The following is an 18,127-nucleotide window of genomic DNA, read 5'->3' on the forward strand; positions in this document are numbered from 1 at the left end:
AGGACATAGCTGCTCGACTGGGTCTGCGGCAGGTGGTGGGTGAACCAACACGAGGGAAAAAGATACTTGACCTCGTCCTCACCAATCTGCCTGCCGCAGATGCTTCTATCCATGACAGTATTGGTAGGAGTGACCACCGCACAGTCCTTGTGGAGACGAAGTCCCGTCTCCACATTGAGGAAACCGTCCATCGTGTTGTGTGGCACTATCACCGTGCTAAATGGGATAGATTTCGAACAGATCTAGCAATGCAAAACTGAGCATCCATGAGGCGCTGTGGGCCATCAGCAGCAGCAGAATTGTACTCAACCACAATCTGTAACCTCATGGCCCGGCATATCCCCCATTCTACTATTACCATCAAGCCAGGAGACCAACCCTGGTTCAATGAAGAGCACAGGAGGGCATGCCAGGAGCAGCACCAGGCATACCTCAAAAGGAGGTGTCAGCCTAGTGAAGGTGCAACCCAGGACTACTTGCATGCCAAACTGCGTAAGCAGCATGCGATAGACAGAGCTAAGCGATCCCATAACCAACGGATCAGATCTAAGCTCTGCAGTCCTGCCACATCCAGCCATGAATGGTGGTGGACAATTAAACAACTAACTGGAGGAGTTCCACAAATATCCCCATCCTCAATGATGGGGGAGCCCAGCACATCAGTGCGAAAGATAAGGCTGAAGCATTTGCAACAATCTTCAGCCAGAAGTGCCGAGTTGATGATCCATCGGCCTCCTCCTGAAGTCCCCAGCATCACAGATGCCAGTCTTCAGCCAATTCGATTCACTCCGCGTGATATCAAGAAACGACTGAAGGCACTGGATACTGCAAAAGCTATGGGCCCTGACAATATTCCGGCAATAGTACTGAAGACCTGTGCTCCAGAACTTGCCGCACCCCTAGCCAAGCTGTTCCAGTACAGCTACAACACTGGCATCTACCCTGCAATGTGGAAAATTGCCCTGGTATGTCCTGTACACAAAAAGCAGGACAAGTCTAACCCGGCCAATTACTGCCCCATCAGCCTACTCTCAATCATCAGTAAAGTGATGGAAGGTGTCATCAACAGTGCCATCAAGCAGCACTTGCTTAGCAATAACCTGCTCAGTGACGCTCAGTTTGGTATCCGCAAGGGCCACTCAGCTCCTGTTCGAGACAAAGAGCGTGATATATGCTTAGGGACACAGGGCAATGATACATTACTTAATGAGCACTTTGTCGTGGCATTTTCTAAGGAAGAGGATGCTAACATATTGGTCGAAGCAGAGATGGCAGAGATAATGGACAGGGTGAAAATTGATACGCAGGATGTACTGGTAAGGCTGGCTATGCTTAGAGTGGATATGTCCTGGTCTGGATAGCTTACATCCTAGGTTGCTAAAGGAAGTGGGGGCGGAGATAGTGGAAGCGCTTGCCACAATCTTCCTATCTTACCTGGATATGGGGGAGATGCCAGAGGATTGGAGAGTGGCACATGTGTCACCCTTATTCAAGAAAGAGTTTGACATTCCTAGTAACTGCAGGCTGGTCAGTTTAACATCAATGGTGAGTAAGGTTTTAGAAACAATAATCAGGGGAAGAATCAACAGGAGAGATTTGAGTTAATTAAGGAGACCAGCATGGATTTGTAAAAGGCAGATCATGCTTGACCAATCTAATTGAATTTTCTGATTAAGTAATAGAGAAGGTTGATGAAGGCAATGTTGTCTATATGGTTTTAAGAAAGCGTTTGACAATGAACCACATAAAAGGCTGATTGCAAAATTGAGGCTCATGGTTGGAATAGGAGGGTCAATGTCAGCTTAGATAAAAAAAATTGGCTTAAGGACAGCAAACAGTGATTTATAGTAAATGGTTGTTCTTCAGAAAGGAGGATGGTGGACAGTGGTGTTCCCCAAGGGTCAGTGCTAGGACCACTGCTTTTTTTGGATGTATATAAATGACTTGGATCTTGAGATACAAAGAACAGTACAGCACAGGAACAAGCCAGTCAGCCCTCCAAGCCTGCGCCGATATTGATGCCTGTCTAAACTAAAACCTTCTGCACTTCCGGGGACTGTATCCCTCTATTCCCATCCTACAAAGTGGAATTACAAAATTTGACGATGATACCAAACTTGGAGGTGTGGCAAACAATGAGGATGATACAAATTGACTGCAACAGGACATAGATAGTAGGCTAGCAAAATGGGCAGACAAGTGGCAGATAGAATTTAATACTGACTAGTGTGAGGTGATGCATTTTGGCAGGAGAGGCAATATAGACTTAATGGTACAGTTCTAAAGTATGTGCGGGACAGAGGGACCTGGCAGTTCATGTGCACGGATCATTGACGGTGGAGAGTAGTTAGCAAAGCATATGGAATCTTGGGCTTCGTAAATAGAGGTATTGAGTACAAAAGCAGGGAAGTTATGCTGAATCATTTAGGAAGGATGTGAGGGTCCTTGAGAGTGTACAGAGGAAACTTACCAGAATGGTTCCAGGAGTGAGGGATTTTAGTTACAAGGTTAGGTTGGAGAGCCTAAAGTTGTTCTCCCTGGAGCAAAGAAGATTGAGGGGAGATTTTCCAGAGGTGTACAAGATTATGACAAGGCTAGATAAGGTAGACAAAGGAAAGTTGTTCTCATTAGCTGATGGTACAAGGACTAAGGGGGACAGAGATTTTAGTTTTTTTTGAAAGAGATGCCGGAGGGATGTGAGGAGCAACTTTTTTAATGCAGCGAGTAGTAATGACCTGGAACTCACGACCTACGAGGGTGGTGGAATTGGAGACGATCAATGATTTCAAAAGGAAATTGGATGGGCACTTGCAGGGCTGCAGGGAAAAATCAGTGTAATGTTTACTGGATTACTGTACAGAGAGCCGGTATGGACTCGGTAGGTCAAATGGCCTCCAACTGTGTCGTTACGACTCAAATTTCATGATAGCAGAAATGGGGCTATTCAGCCCATCTAGTTTGAAGGCAGTTCACCCTGGTGTCCAGAGTATAGGGAAAGGGAACATACCTACTGGTAAAACAAATCTCACACCTTTGGGCATGCAGTTTGGCGAATGCCTTGCTAGATTAATGTATTATTGAAATAAAAGCAGGATAATGCTGGGAATAATTAGCAGGCCAGGCAGCATCTGTTGAGAGAAAAACAAAACTGTTTCTCTTCAGGGATGCTGTCAGATCTGCTGAGTAATTCCAACTTTTTCTGTTTTTATTTCACATTTCCGGCATACACAGTATTTTGCTTTGTGGGTATTCTTGGTTTCTTAAGGCCATTTCTTTGCCACAATAAAGTATATGAAAAGAGTGTGTCTGAGGAGGGCTCAGTGCAGCTGGCCTGGTGACCTCAACATGGCCGCCGCCAGGATTGTCACTGCTCGTCCGCCATCTTGTTAGCACGCGGAATGACCTCATCGTTTGGCTTGGCCTCTTGGGGGGAGGGGGGGGTCAGGTGACCTGATTTCCCAGGGTGCAGCGCAGCCCGGACTGTGACCAAATGAGGCGTTTTCTCTGCCTCACGGCATTATGGGAAGGCAGGACCTCCATTGTCGCCCCCAATTGAGCGGCTCCTGGATTCCGCAGAGCATCCCCGCGGACCGGAGCCGTGAGGTCCAGCCCCGAATACCTCCTCCCGTTAATTCTGTCTGCGTGGGGTGTGGGTGCGTGGGGGTTGATTTCAGATCCTGGAGCTGGGTTGGTTCTGTTGTCCCAGGGCCGCTATGAAAGCGTCAGTCTGGGCCTGTAAAAGCCTCTGGATCTCCCTGTGGTGCTGGCTGAGGTCAGCCGGCCGGTTGTAGCTCAGGACCATCTGGTGGAGAAGGCGAGCCTTCTCTCGCTTGGACATCACCACCCGGACTCGGCCGCTGTCCTTGGGGCCGAACGCGGCCACTGGCACATCGACAGCCAGCTGGCGCCGCCACTGTGAGCTCCTCCTCGGGGCACTTGGGCTGGCCCAGATCCTGTCCACATCCCCAGGACACTCGGCCAGATCATTCAGCCCCGGCTCTCCAGCAGAGCAGAACCGAGAAGCAGGGGACAAGAATTGGGGCGAGTGGGAAGGAGCTGAGAGGCTCCTGATCAATGGGCACCTCAGCGCTGGCTGCCTGGTTAAAGTGGGAGATACATCATTGACATCGTGAAATAACTTGTGTCCTTTCTCTCTGGCTGAAAGGTGGGCATTGACTGGAACACAAAGACCATTAAATGTTCTGCCCTCACTGGCAAAGGATTCCAGGGATCTAGCAGTAAAGTCTAAAGACTGCTTGAGTTGGAATTCAGTGCCTGACTCTGCCTCCCTATCTTCAGAACAAACTATCCCAGGTTCATCACTAACTGATTTACGAGGATCAGTTCTGCTGACTAGCAGTGTTGCTTTAAGCCCAGAGTTTGTCTTGTACTCGCTCCATTTACACCAGTCAGTGCTCACTTTCTGGAGACTCCTGGAGTTAAGAAGCACCAGAACCCCGTCCTGTGCAGACACCAGAGAACCTACAAACTTTCCCCTTCTGAATGTTGGCCGCTTTGCTTCCATGCCTACTCTTTCCTCCTCACAGGCCCGCGGGTTCAGAGTGAGATGTGCTTTGTTGCTGCTACTCAGCGACCCTTCCCTGGCTTTCCAAAACCTCCTGCCCTCCTTCCATTCCTTGACACTGGCATGCCTCTCCGATTCACTCTCAGTTTTCAAACTATCTGTTGAGGTCTCACACACACTATGTCGGAGGGGACAGTTTCCCCGAGTTTCCATTCTGTTGACCCTTTCACTTGGCACCTTAGTAAATGTGACCATTTCTGATGTTTCTGGAACACGAAGCTTTTCTGCAATCTCCTCGGCTCTTGTAGATCTGCAAAGGTTCTTGTCCAATCCTTCCTCACACTGTCGGCACTCCTCATCCTTCACTCTCCAATGACTTGGGTCTTTGTCCTGCTCTCCTTGCCGTTCCTCCTGAGTGGCTCTGCCTGCTGGTTGCATTTTGTGAACTGTTGGAGGTGCAGGGTACACACTGTATCCACCGATAGATCTGGTGACCCGGAGCGTCCGCTTCACCATTTCCATCTCCCTCTCGATGAGCAGCAAAGACCGGACGCGCTCTCTTTCAATCATCTCTACCTGCAGACTGCATCTTCGCGTCTCCTTGCTGTTTCTCCTGTGTGCTTGTAGGAGCTTCTCCCCCGCACTCTCTCTCCTACCCATGTGCAATAATCATATTGCAGATGTAAAAGGACTTTGCTGCAACCAATCCGTTACAATTTTGCATTCAATCCGTCTCCCAACTCATTTCCCTTTGAAGCATAAATCCCGGAGCCACCAGACCTGCTCAAAGTTGCAGGGAAGCGAGTTGGCCATGCGCAGAGTGCAGCTGCAGGGTGACACCAGAGGCTGCTTACCGTCAGAGTGATTAACTCTTTCAGGACTATTTCTTCAACAAGAAAGCGATTCCGGGAAAATAAAGATATTATTAACCGGACACGGTTGATAGCAATCTAAATTATTTGTTATTGTTGCATTGCAAATATTGGTTTGTAAAAGTTCTTTGGATTGCTCCATATGCCGACATGGCGTTTGAAATTCACAAGATGTTGCAATTGCACTCTGACTGACCGCAGGAGTTTTTGTGCAGCTGCCCCTCCTGTCTATTGATGGGGCCTTTTCTATGCCGTGCAGCATTTGGGGAAGGCAAGGCGCCATCGCCGTCATTGTTCAACCAGCTCCTGGATTCCGTAAACCTGCTGTCTGAGTCCCTTGGGGATTGGCAGGAATAGGGGTCACACAGAGGGGGTGCAGGAAGCTTCAGAGTCAGGGTTCCTCCCCACTGACACTATATAATCTCCCTCTGCTGGTGTCTCTTATCACACTGTCCTCGTCTCACCTTTATCAAAAATATTTAATTTACTAAGATACTGACTAAGGTATGGCAATTAAACACTTAAATGTTTCAGTACAGTTTTGTTTGAATTCATTTTCACTGATTTTAAATCTGGCCACTCACAGATTGAGGTCTGGACACCTAATAAACCCATTTTCAGCTATATTAATAAAACTGCACCAGGTTAACACTTTTAAATACTTTTTAACTGAAGATTCTTTTTAAAAAAAATAATTAAGTTTGATAATGCTACCTGATTGTGCTAGTTAATGGAAGATTTTGCGTTTGTGAGTGTGCAAATGTGTCTTTGCACTAACCTGCATCTAACCAGCACAAATTTCAAACATATTCTGGGTGCAATTTCCCAATTGTGCCCTAAGTGGAAAAAGCAGTCCCAAGCTCTTCTTCGAATGCTGCAATGCAATCTGTAGCGTCACCTTTCACCTGATCATGCAGATGGAAGTAGACAATGTAGGACCCATTTCAGCAGTGCACTGAAAGGGCCAGTCTGGAGTGGAACTGCCTTCTGACCCAAAGGCAAGCATTTAGCACCTGGGCCAAGACAAGGCACTCTGTGTATGTAGGAGGCTTGCTAACTCTAGTTATTGATTTATTAATTCTCGGGATGTGGACATTGCTGACAAGGCTGGCATTTATTGCCCATCCCTGTCTGCTGCTTGAGAAGGTGTTGGTGGCTCTTCTTCTTGAACTGCTTCAATCTACATTGTTACGATTCCGGTACTGTCTGTTAACTTCAAAAAAGAGAAAGTCAAATTCCCAGTTATTACTGAAAGAATTACGCCACAAGATTTCATGTTTTAAACAAAAACTTTACAGAAGTTAAACAAAGCCACACACTACTAAATTAACACTACTACATGAGACATTTATATTTTAAACTTAAAATCTTGCAGAACACTCCCGTTTGACTTTTACTTCCACCCCAACAGTCCCCTATACTTTACAGGATCTTGGTGGTTTGTTCACTTCTCTTGGGACCAATCCAAAGTGTACCACAGCTGTTAGGAATTCACTTCGATTTTCTTTAATTTCTCAGCTATCTTCCGAGGCATGAGATCACCTCCTAAATCTGGACTTCCCAGCTTAAGCGCAGGCCTGCCTCAAAAAACGAAAACCCCTGTTTCCTGATGGCTTCTTTTCCCCTGAGTCTAGCTGCTCCCAAAGCCAAAAGCTTTCCAAAAGCCAACTTGCTTTTCCAAAAGCCAACTCCTTGTCTCAAAAGCCATCTGACTGACTGTGTCAGCAAGCACACAGATCAATAGGCCGACAGACACCCCCTGTATCTTCTATCTCCATAGCAATGCAATTCATGTAGGATGTCCCAGAAAGCAATTTAAACTAATTGTGCTGGATTTTTACAGACCTCTGACATCGGTGGTCACGGCGGGGGTGGGGGGAGGGGCAGAAAATGCCTCCAACAGAGGCCCACTATGCTCCCCACGCCGGGAAGGCCTGGCCCCATATTGCCAGCGGCAGCGAGGCCTCATGGCGGACACTCCACCGTTCGGTCATGGGAACCAAATTTAAATATGCAAAGCGGTACTTATCTTGCTGCATTATGTATCCCACTGTCACTTTGGAAACACTTTTGAATACTCAGGTGATCGGGCGTCTCTCACGTGCCTTCCCGTTCCCGACTGACAAAAGCCAGCGGGACAGAAGTTGTAGTGCTTGGAGCCTGTGAAAGTTAGCGTTGCAATTCTGAATGCATGTGTGTACAGAGGTGGGAAGGGGATTGTATTATCGGGGGAACAACTCTGCAGTGGCCTAGGGAGGTGGGAGGGTGCTGGTATGACTGGGGACACAACTCTGCAGCCATGAAGGGAGGTGGGAGGGGGAACCCTTTGTGTGGGGAGGGTGCCATAAATAGTCGGCATTTAAAGGTAATCTGGCTGGTGGGCCAATCAATGCAACTACTATAATCTGAATGTGGTCATACTGTGCCACTCTTAGTGGAAGCTAAGATGGGCAATGCAATGCCACACCACATAGTTGATGCCTGAAAGCATCTGATGTGCCAATCAGCATAATTCTTTGCCCTGTGTGGTGCCTTTGAAGTAGTGAAGGAACCAAGTTTAATTGCAACTTGGAGAAGGGGATGGTATACCCTGTATTCATTGATCCGCTTGTTGTGAGGAGCCATATGTGCCTCAGGCAAAACCAGCAGGAAGGTGCAGCCCACATGGAACCCACCAGCCGTAAGCCACAGCAGCTCCCAAGGCAGACCCGCCACTATAGAACGTCCAACATCTATATGTCCCACATGACATACCTACAGATGTCTGAGCAGCAGCGTCAGAGGCGACTGTGGATGTTTTGTTTCCTACAAAATATACTTTATTCATAAAAATCTATTAAAAATGCATTACAAAACGATTCAAAACAGCACAAAGTTAATGATACAAAGAGTGCAAAGGAGATCAGTTTCCTTCAATACAGGAGTGAGTTGCCTCACAACCCTTCCATTTCATTTTACATGCCATGTACATTTTGCGGCAAACCCATATTTTCTGGATACAGCCCGAGGGGTTTCCCATGGATCCAGCCCCTCAATTCAGCTTGGTGGGGGGACCTTACACAGTGGTCTTTCCCCATTGAGCCTTTGCCGCAGCTGCCCCAAGCTTTAGTGCGTCCCTCAGCACGTAGTCCTGGACCTTGGAATGTGCCAGTCTGCAACACTCGGTCGTGGACAACTCTTTGCGCTGGAAAACCAGCAAGTTTCAGGCAGACCAAAGAGCGTCTTTCACAGAATTGACAGTCCTCCAGCAGCAGTTGATGTTTGTCTCGGTGTGCGTCCTTGGGAACAGCCCGTAGAGCACAGACTCCTGTGTTACGGAACTACTTGGGATGAACCTTGACAAAAACCACTGCATCTCTTTCCACACCTGCTTTGCAAAGACACATTCCAGGAGGAGGTGGGCGACCGTCTCTTCCCCACCACAGCCACTGCCACGGCAGCGTGTAGAGGGGGTGAGACTCTGGGCATGCAGGAAGGATCTTTTGGGGAGGGGAGGGCCCTTCTCACCACCAGCCAAGCTACATCTTGGTGCTTGTTTGAAAGTTCTGGTGATGAGGCATTCTGCCAAATGACTTTGGCAGTTTGCTCGGGGAACCATCCGACAGGATCCACCGTCTCCTTTTCCCGTAGGGCCTTTAGGACATTCCGTGCAGACCACTGCCTGATGGATCGGTGGTCAAAGGTGTTTTCCCGCAGAAACCTATCCACGAAGGATAGGTGGTACGGCACAGTCCAACTGGATGGAGCGTTCCATGGCAATGTAACCAGGCCCATCCTTCACAACACCGGACCAGATAGAACCTCAGCACGTAGTGACACTTGGAGTTTGCGTACGGGAGGTCTACACACAGCTTGATGCAGCTGCACACGAAGGTAGTCATCAGGATGAGGGCGACATTGGGTATATTTCTTCTGTCCTTATCCAGAGGTTTGAACATCGTGTCCCTCCAGACCCGGTCCATTTTGGATCCCCAGATGAAGCGGAAAATGGCTCCGGTGACTGCCACAGCGCAGGAGTGGGGTATGGGCCAGACCTGCGCCACGTACAGCAACAACGTGAGTGCCTCGCACCTGATGACCAGGTTCTTACCCACAATGGAGAGAGATCGCTGCTCCCACATGCTCAGCTTGTGTTGTACCTTGGCTACTCGCTCCTCCCAGGTTTTGGTGCACGCCCCGGCCCTTCCGAACCATATCCCCAACACCTTCAGGTAGTCTGACCTGACGGTGAAGGGGACAAAGGATCGGTCAGCCAAGTTCCCAAAGAACATGGCCTCGCTCTTGCCGTGGTTAACTTTGGCTCCGAGGCCAGTTCGAACTGGTCGCAGATGCTCATCAGTCTGCGAATGGACAGCGGGTCTGAGCAGAAGACGGCGACATCATCCATGTACAGGGAGGTTTTAACCTGAGTGTCTCCTCTGCCTGGGATTGTCACCCCTCTTATGCTCGCATCCTTCCTAATAGACTCAGCAAAGGGTTCAATACAGCAAACAAACAAGACCGGGGACAGAGGACAGCCCTGTCTGACTCTAGATTGGATCAGGAAACTTTATGATTCCCACCCATTGATTGAGACTGAGCTACTGATGTTTGTGTCGAGCAGTTTGATCCAATTGCAGATTTCCTCCCCAAACCCCATTTTGGAAAGCATGTGCATCATGTAGGTCATAGAGTCATACAGTTATACAGCACAGAAACAGGCCCTTCGGCCCATCATGTCTGTGCCGGCCATCAAGCACCTAAATATTCGAATCCCATTTTCCAACACTTGGCCCGTAACCTTGTATGCTATGGCATTTCAAGTGCTCATCTAAATACTTCTTAAATGTTGTGAGGGTTCCTGCCTCTACCACCTCTTCAGGCAGTGTGTTCCAGATTCCAACCATCCTCTGGGTGAACAAATGTTTCCTGTGCGATATCCTATCAAAAGCCTTCTCCTGGTCCAGGCTGATGAGGCAGATGTCCACCCTCCTTTCCCGTACAATGGCGATTGTACACCTGAGTAGCGCGAGACTATCAGAGATCTTCCTGCCAGGTACAGTACAGGTCTGATCAGGGTGAATCACCAACTCCAGAGCAGACTTGATTCGACTGGCTATGACTTTGGACAGAATCTTGTAGTCAGCATTAAGCAGTGAGATGGGCCGCCAATTTCTGATTTCTGCCCTTTCCCCCTTCCGCTTGTAGATGAGGGTGATGATGCCTTTCCACGACAGGAACATGGGGGTTATGGAGGTGGATTGTCACCACCCGGTCGCGTTGTGACTTTGCCAACATTTATTGTCCTTGAGACAATTGAAAGGCTTGTCAGGCCATTTCAGAAGACAGTTAAGAAACAACGACATGGCTGTGCGTCTGGAGTCACATATAGGTCAGAGCGGGGAAGGACAGCAGATTTCCTTCTCTAAAGGACATCAGTGAACCAGATGGATTTGACACAACATTCCAGTAGTTTCATGTTTATGATTACCGAGACTAGCTTTTTAATTCCAGATTTATTTAATCAACTGAATTTAAATTCTGCAGTTGCTGTGGTGGGAGTTGAATTCACATCTCTGGATCATGAGTCCAGGTCAGAATTGCTTGTCCAGTAACATAACCATTATGCTACCATATCCTTGACATACAGTGAGTTATTCTTTTTCCTTCCAATTCCGGCCTCTTGTGTATCCACGATTTTCATCGCTCCAACATTGGCGGCTGTGCCTTCAGCTGCCTGGGCCCTAAGCTCTGGAATTCCCTCCCTAAACCTCTCCGCCTCCCTACCTCGCTTTCCTCCTTTAAGATGCTCCTTTAAACCCATGTCTTTGGCCAAGCCTTTGGCCACTTGTCCTCATATCTCCTTATGTGACTTGGTGTCAAATTTTGTTTGATAATCACTCTGTGAAGTGCCTTGGGATGTTTTACTGTGTCATAGTTGTTGTTGATTCAATTGCAAAATAAGAAACTAAATGGAAATATATTATTTAAGGTTACACAAGAAAATTCTGGAAGGTTCTTTTCATTAAAAGAAATCATTCATCGATATACTTTGTTGTGCAGTTAATGCATATTTGCGGTTTTAACAACATTGACTACAAAATGTATTGCATCTGCTCATTCCTTGTAGTAATGCACATTCTTTAGGTCCTTAAATTATTGCCACATGTCTGAAAGCAAATGTTAAGAAAAGCATCTGCGACCAGTTCGAACTGGCCTCGGGAGCCAAAGTTAACCACGGCAAGAGCGAGGCCATGTTCTTTGGGAACTGGGCTGACCGATCCTTTGTCCCCTTCACCGTCAGGTCAGACTACCTGAAGGTGTTGGGGATATGGTTCAGAAGGGCCGGGGCATGCAACAAAACCTGGGAGGAGCGAGTAGCCAAGGTATGACAAAAGTTGGGCATGTGGGGGCAGCGATCTCTCTCCATTGTGGGTAAGAACCTGGTCATCAGGTGCAGGGTGCTCACGTTGTTGCTGTACGTGGTGCAGGTCTGGCCCATACCCCACTCCTGCGCTGTGGCGGTCACCCGAGCCATTTTCCGCTTCATCTGGGGGTCTAAAATGGACCGGGTCCAGAGGGACATGATGTTCAAATCTCTGGACAAGGGCGGGAAAAATGTACCCAACGTGGCCCTCATCCTGATGACCACCTTCGTGTGCGGCTGCATCAAGCTGTGTGTAGATCTCCAGTACGCAAACTCCAAGTGTCACTACGTGCTGAGGTTCTATCTGTCCCCGGTGTTGCGAAGGATGGGCCTGGTCACATTGCCGCGGAACGCTCCATGCAGTTGGGCCGTGCCGTACTACCTATCCTTCGTTTAGCAGTTTCTGCGGGAAAACACCTTTGACCACCGGTCCATCAGGCAGTGGTCTGCACGGAATGTCCTCAAGGCCCTATGGGAAAAGGAGACGGTGGATCCTGTCGGATGGTTCCCCGAGCAGACCGTCAAAGTCATTTGGCGGAATGCCTCATCACCAGAACTCTCAAACAAGCACCAAGACGTAGCTTGGCTGGTGGTGAGAAGGGCCCTCCCGTCAGATCCTTCATGCACACCCGAAGTCTCGCCCCCTCCGCACAATGCCCCCGCGGTGGCTGTGGTGGGGAAGAGATGGTCGCCCACCTCCTCCTGGAATGTGTCTTCGCAAAGCAGGTGTGGAAAGAGATGCAGCGGTTTTTGTCAAGGTTCATCCCAAGCAGCTCTGTAACACAGGAGTCTGTGCTCTACGGGCTGTTCCCAGGGACGCACACCGAGACAAACATCAACTGCTGCTGGAGGACTATCAATTCGGTGAAAGACGCCCTTTGGTCTGCCCGAAACATGCTGGTCTTCCAGCGCAAAGAGTTGTCCACCACCGAATGTTGCAGACTGGCACATTCCAAGGTCCAGGACTACGTGCTGAGGGACGCACTAAAGCTTGGGGCAGCCGCAGCAAAGGCTCAATGGGGAAAGACCACAGTGTAAGGTCCCCCCACCAAGCTGAACTGAGGGGCTGGATCAATGGGAAACCCCTCGAACTGTATCGTTAATATTCTCAATTGCTGTAAATGTAAAACTGTAATTGGCATGACAATTGTGAAATGGAAGGGTTGTGAAAAAACTCATGATAGTATTGAAGGAAACTGATCTCCCTTGCAATGTTTGTATTTTTTGGTGCTGTTTGAAACTGTTTGGCAATGTAATTTTTACAGATTTTTATGAATAAAGTATATTTTGGAAATAAAAAAAAAAGAAAAGCATGTGAGCTACTTTCTGTGCTCGATAGACTGGGGAGTGAATCCATTAGATCTGTCCCTTCAGATACATACTAATCATGTCACTGATTTGTTTATGTTGTGCTTATGGACTTTGGCTAGACAAGTCATTGAGTCATATGTCTGCTGAGCATTGGTGACAGTACTTCAAAAGTAATCCATTAGTTGTAAAACACTTTGAACATCCCAGCGATATGACAAGACAGAAATGTGTTCCATTTCTGACAAAAGCTCCTGTAACATTAACCCTGTTTCTCTCTGCACAGATGCTGCCAGACCCACTGAATATTTCCAGAATTTCAAGAATAAAGAAACACTACATATTTAGAATATACAGAATCAAAATACTGTAGCTGCTGGAAATCTGAAATAAGAACCAGAATTCTGGAAATATTCAGTGGGTCTGGCAGCATCTGTGCAGAGAGAAACAGGGTTAATGTTACAGGAGCTTTTGTCAGAAATGGAACACATTTCTGTCTTGTCATATCGCTGGGATGTTCAAAGTGTTTTACAACTAATGGATTACTTTTGAAGTACTGTCACCAATGCTCAGCAGACATATGACTCAATGACTTGTCTAGCCAAAGTCCATAAGCACAACATAAACAAATCAGTGACATGATTAGTATGTATCTGAAGGGACAGATCTAATGGATTCACTCCCCAGTCTATCGAGCACAGAAAGTAGCTCACATGCTTTTCTTAACATTTGCTTCAGATCCCACAGGTAAGGGACTATAATCAAGTAGAAGAATCCAAAACATGTCAGTTCCTTTGAGAATTGTTTTGCCACAACCACAGATTCTCCTTTTCTGCTCCCTGTGACAAGTCACGAGCTGGTTGCAGCCCCACTGTTGGACATTACAGTGTAACTGCTGCCTGAACTACCTTTTGGCATATAACATTATTGCACATGTTCTGACCCCCAGAAGCTCATGAAATATTGTGCAGTTGTTTACGGCGTGTTCTGGCTTCGGTTTTTGCGTTGAATGGTTTCATTTTTGATTTTGTGTTAAAGTCACCTCCAGTGAGATCCTTCGGACTAAGTTGACTTCGAGTTCTAAGCAGCACATCGGACAAACTTCCCAAATCACAATATTTTCTCTTCTTTATACAAAGAATCATAGAATGGTGACAGCACAGAAGGAGGCCCTTTGGCCCATTGTGTCCATTCTGGCTCTCTGCAAGAGGAACTCAGCTAGTCCCACTCCCCTGCCTTTTCCCTCTCGTCTGGCAAATTGTACCTCTTTAGATAATCATCCAATTCCCTTTTGAAAGCCATGATTGAACCTGCCTCCACCGCACTCTCAGGCAGTGCATTCCAGATCCTAAACACTCACTGAACCTGCCTCCACCACACCCTCAGGCAGTGCATTCCAGATCCTAAACACTCACTGAACCTGCCTCCACCACACCCTCAGGCAGTGCATTCCAGATCCTAAACACTCACTGAACCTGCCTCCACCACACTCTCAGACAGTGCATTCCAGATCCTAAACACTCACTGAACCTGCCTCCACCACACCCTCAGGCAGTGCATTCCAGATCCTAAACACTCACTGAACCTGCCTCCACCACACCCTCAGGCAGTGCATTCCAGATCCTAAACACTCACTGAACCTGCCTCCACCACACTCTCAGACAGTGCATTCCAGATCCTAAACACTCACTGAACCTGCCTCCACCACACCCTCAGGCAGTGCATTCCAGATCCTAAACACTCACTGAACCTGCCTCCACCACACTCTCAGACAGTGCATTCCAGATCCTAAACACTCACTGAACCTGCCTCCACCACACTCTCAGGCAGTGCATTCCAGACCCTAAACACTCACTGAACCTGCCTCCACCACACTCTCAGGCAGTGCATTCCAGATCCTAAACACTCACTGAACCTGCCTCCACCACACTCTCAGACAGTGGATTCCAGATACTAAACACACACTGAACCTGCCTCCACCACACTCTCAGACAGTGCATTCCACATCCTAAACACTCGCCAAGTAAAAAGGTTTTTCCTCATGTCGCTGTTGATTCTTTTGCTAATCACCTTAAATTGGAGTCCTCTGGGTCTAGATCCTTTCCTGCTCTACTCTGTCCAAATCCCTGATGATTTTGAACACCTCTATCAAATCTCCTCTCAGCCTTCCCTCCTCTAAGGAGAACAGCCTGAACTTCGCCAATTTGTCCATGTAACTGAAATTCCTCATCCCTGGAACCATTCTTGTAAATCTTTTCTGCACCCTCTCTAGTGCCTTCACATGCTTCCTATAGTGTGGGGCCCAGAATTGGACCCAATGGGCTGGATTTTGTGCTGGAGGCAGGGCTCCCGGCGAGGGCCAAAAGTCGGGGGGAACATCTACTCTGCATTTGTTCAGAGCCCCGGAGCGATTCTATGGTCTTTTGGGGTCAAAGTTAAAGGAAGCGGGATCCCTGTCCCTTTAAAGATTTATTCAGACGGAGATTCCGCCGCCAAGAGCTTCCAGCCAATCACAGGGCCATCAGCTCAGCAGTATCAGCAGCGCCATCGGGAGTGATGGCCTCTGCCAGTACTGCAGACGCCTCAGATGCAGACCCAGCGCTGGAACCCCGGAGCAAAGGTAGGTGTGGTGGGGTCACCAGGGCCTGTCCGGAAGGCCCCGGCAAAGGGGGTTGGGGGGTTGGTGGGGGAGCTGGGCATTCGGTCCCAGGGGAAGGGGCCCCGGGGGTTGAAATGGTTCCCAGTAGGGGCCCTCAATGGGCCACAAATTGGCGTCCTACCCGCATGACGGAGGCCTCCCCATCACTGGTAAGATCCCAGCGGCGGTGGAAAGAGGCCTTTAACTCAACCCCGGGAGGATCGGAACCGGGAATTCCAGTGTCGGGTTCCGTGGTGGGTGATTGTGCCCCAATTCTCCAGCCCCATCACCTCCCCCCACCCCTCCCAACCACCATGAAACCCACCCTGGGGATGAGAACAAGATCCAGCCCAATATTCCAGTTGAGGCCGAACCAGTGTTTTATAAAGGTTCCATCGTAACTTCCTTGCTTTTGTACTCTATGCCTCTATTTATAAAATCCAGCATCCCATATGCCTTTTTAACCAATATCTCAACCTGTCCTGCCACCTTCAATGATTTATAGACATTTACCCCCAGGTCCCTCTGCTCGTGCACCCACTTTAGAATTTTATCCTTTATTTTATATTGTCTCTTCTCCTTCCTACCAAGATGAATCACTTCGCAGTTCATGCATTAAAGTTCATCTGCCACGTGTCCGCTCATTCCACCACCCTGCCTTTGTCCTCTTGAAGTTTATCACTATCCTCCTCACAGTTCACAATACTTCCAAGTTTTGTATCATCAGTACATTTTCAAATTGTGCCCTGCACACCCAAATCTGGGTCATTAATAAATATCAAGAAAAGAAGTGGTTCTAACACTGACCCCTGGGGAGCCCCACTGTATACCCTCCTCCAGTCTGAAAAACTACTGTTCACCAGTACTCTCCGTTTCCTGTCACTCAGCCAATTTTGCATCCATGCTGCTGGTGTCTCTTTTATTCCATGGGGCCGAGTGGCCTACTCCTAAATGGTATGTTCGTACGAAGTCATATGCTGAACATAAATGCAATCTCTCACTATTTCGATAATATGCTACATTTTTATTCTTCCTGTTAAAATGGACAATTTCACATTTTGCATGTGGGGTCAGCTTTACAGCATTCGGAAAGAAGGAACACGAGGAGGAGGCCATTCAGCCCCACAAACCTGTCCGGTCATTCATGACATCATGCCTGGTCTGTATCTTAACTCCAGCTCCCTGCCTTGGTTCTGTCACCCTTTCTTAACGAAAATCTATAGTGTATGTTCATTGTATGAAATATGTCTGTCAGATTTCCATTTTCCCTTTGCAACCTGCTTTAAGAACTGATTTGGGTAGATTGTCTTCAGTCTATATATGTTTCAGACTGGATTGTTGTGTCCTGTGAGCAGTAAGTGAATTGTAATGGCTTGCTGAGAGTTTTTTAACATTTAGGTGATGGAAGATTAAGTGATTTTGTGCAAATTTTGAAAGCCGGTTTGAGAAAATCCTTTAAATTTCCTTTGTTATATTTATTTATAATTCTTGTTTTTGCTGCGCTATTTAATGCCAACAAATTCTGTCTTTCCTTTCCAAAAATGTGAAAACTTGAAATTCAAAATGACGGCCAGTAAGTTGCCATTGGCACCAAGTCCAGTTCCCCTACCACCCCTGTGCTCGCTGAGCTTTGGTTCCTGCCCAAGATTTGTCTTGACTTTAAAATTCTCATCCTTCTTTTCAAATCCGTCCATGACCTCACCCCTCCCCATCTCTGTAATCTCCTCCAGCTCTCCAAGACATCTGCACTCCTCTAATTCTGGCTGCTTGTGCATCCCTGATTTAATCGCTCCACAACTGGTGGCCGCACCTTCAGTTGCCTGGGCCCCAAGCTCTGGAATACCCTCCCTACACTTCTCTGCCTCTCCACCTCATTTTCCTCCTTTAAAACACTCCTTAAAACCTACCGCTTTGTCCAAGCTTTTGGTCATCTGACCTAATTTCTCCTTTTGTGTCTTGGTGTCATATTTTGTTTTATAGCGCTCCTGTGAAGTGCCTTGAGACATTTATGACATTAAAGGTGCTTTATAAATATAAGTTGTTGTTGAGTTAAAGCGACTCCACAGCACAGAAACAGGCCATTCGGCCCAAAGGATTCTTGACAGTGTTTATGCTTTATATGAGCCTCCTCCCACTCCTCTTCATCGCATCCTATCAGCATAACCTTTTCCATCATGTGTTTATGCAGCTTCCCTTTAAATATATCTATACTATTCACCTCAACCACTCCCTGTGGTAGCGAGTTCCACATTCTCCGGGTAAAGACGTTTCTCCTGAATTCCCTATTATTAGTCACTATCTTCCATCTGGACTCACCTACAACTGGAAACATCATCTTTATGTTTACCCGTTCAAATCCCTTCATAATTTTAAAGACC

Source organism: Heterodontus francisci, chromosome 8 (genome assembly GCF_036365525.1).
Source record: "Heterodontus francisci isolate sHetFra1 chromosome 8, sHetFra1.hap1, whole genome shotgun sequence".
Classification (NCBI taxonomy): Eukaryota; Metazoa; Chordata; class Chondrichthyes; order Heterodontiformes; family Heterodontidae; genus Heterodontus; species Heterodontus francisci.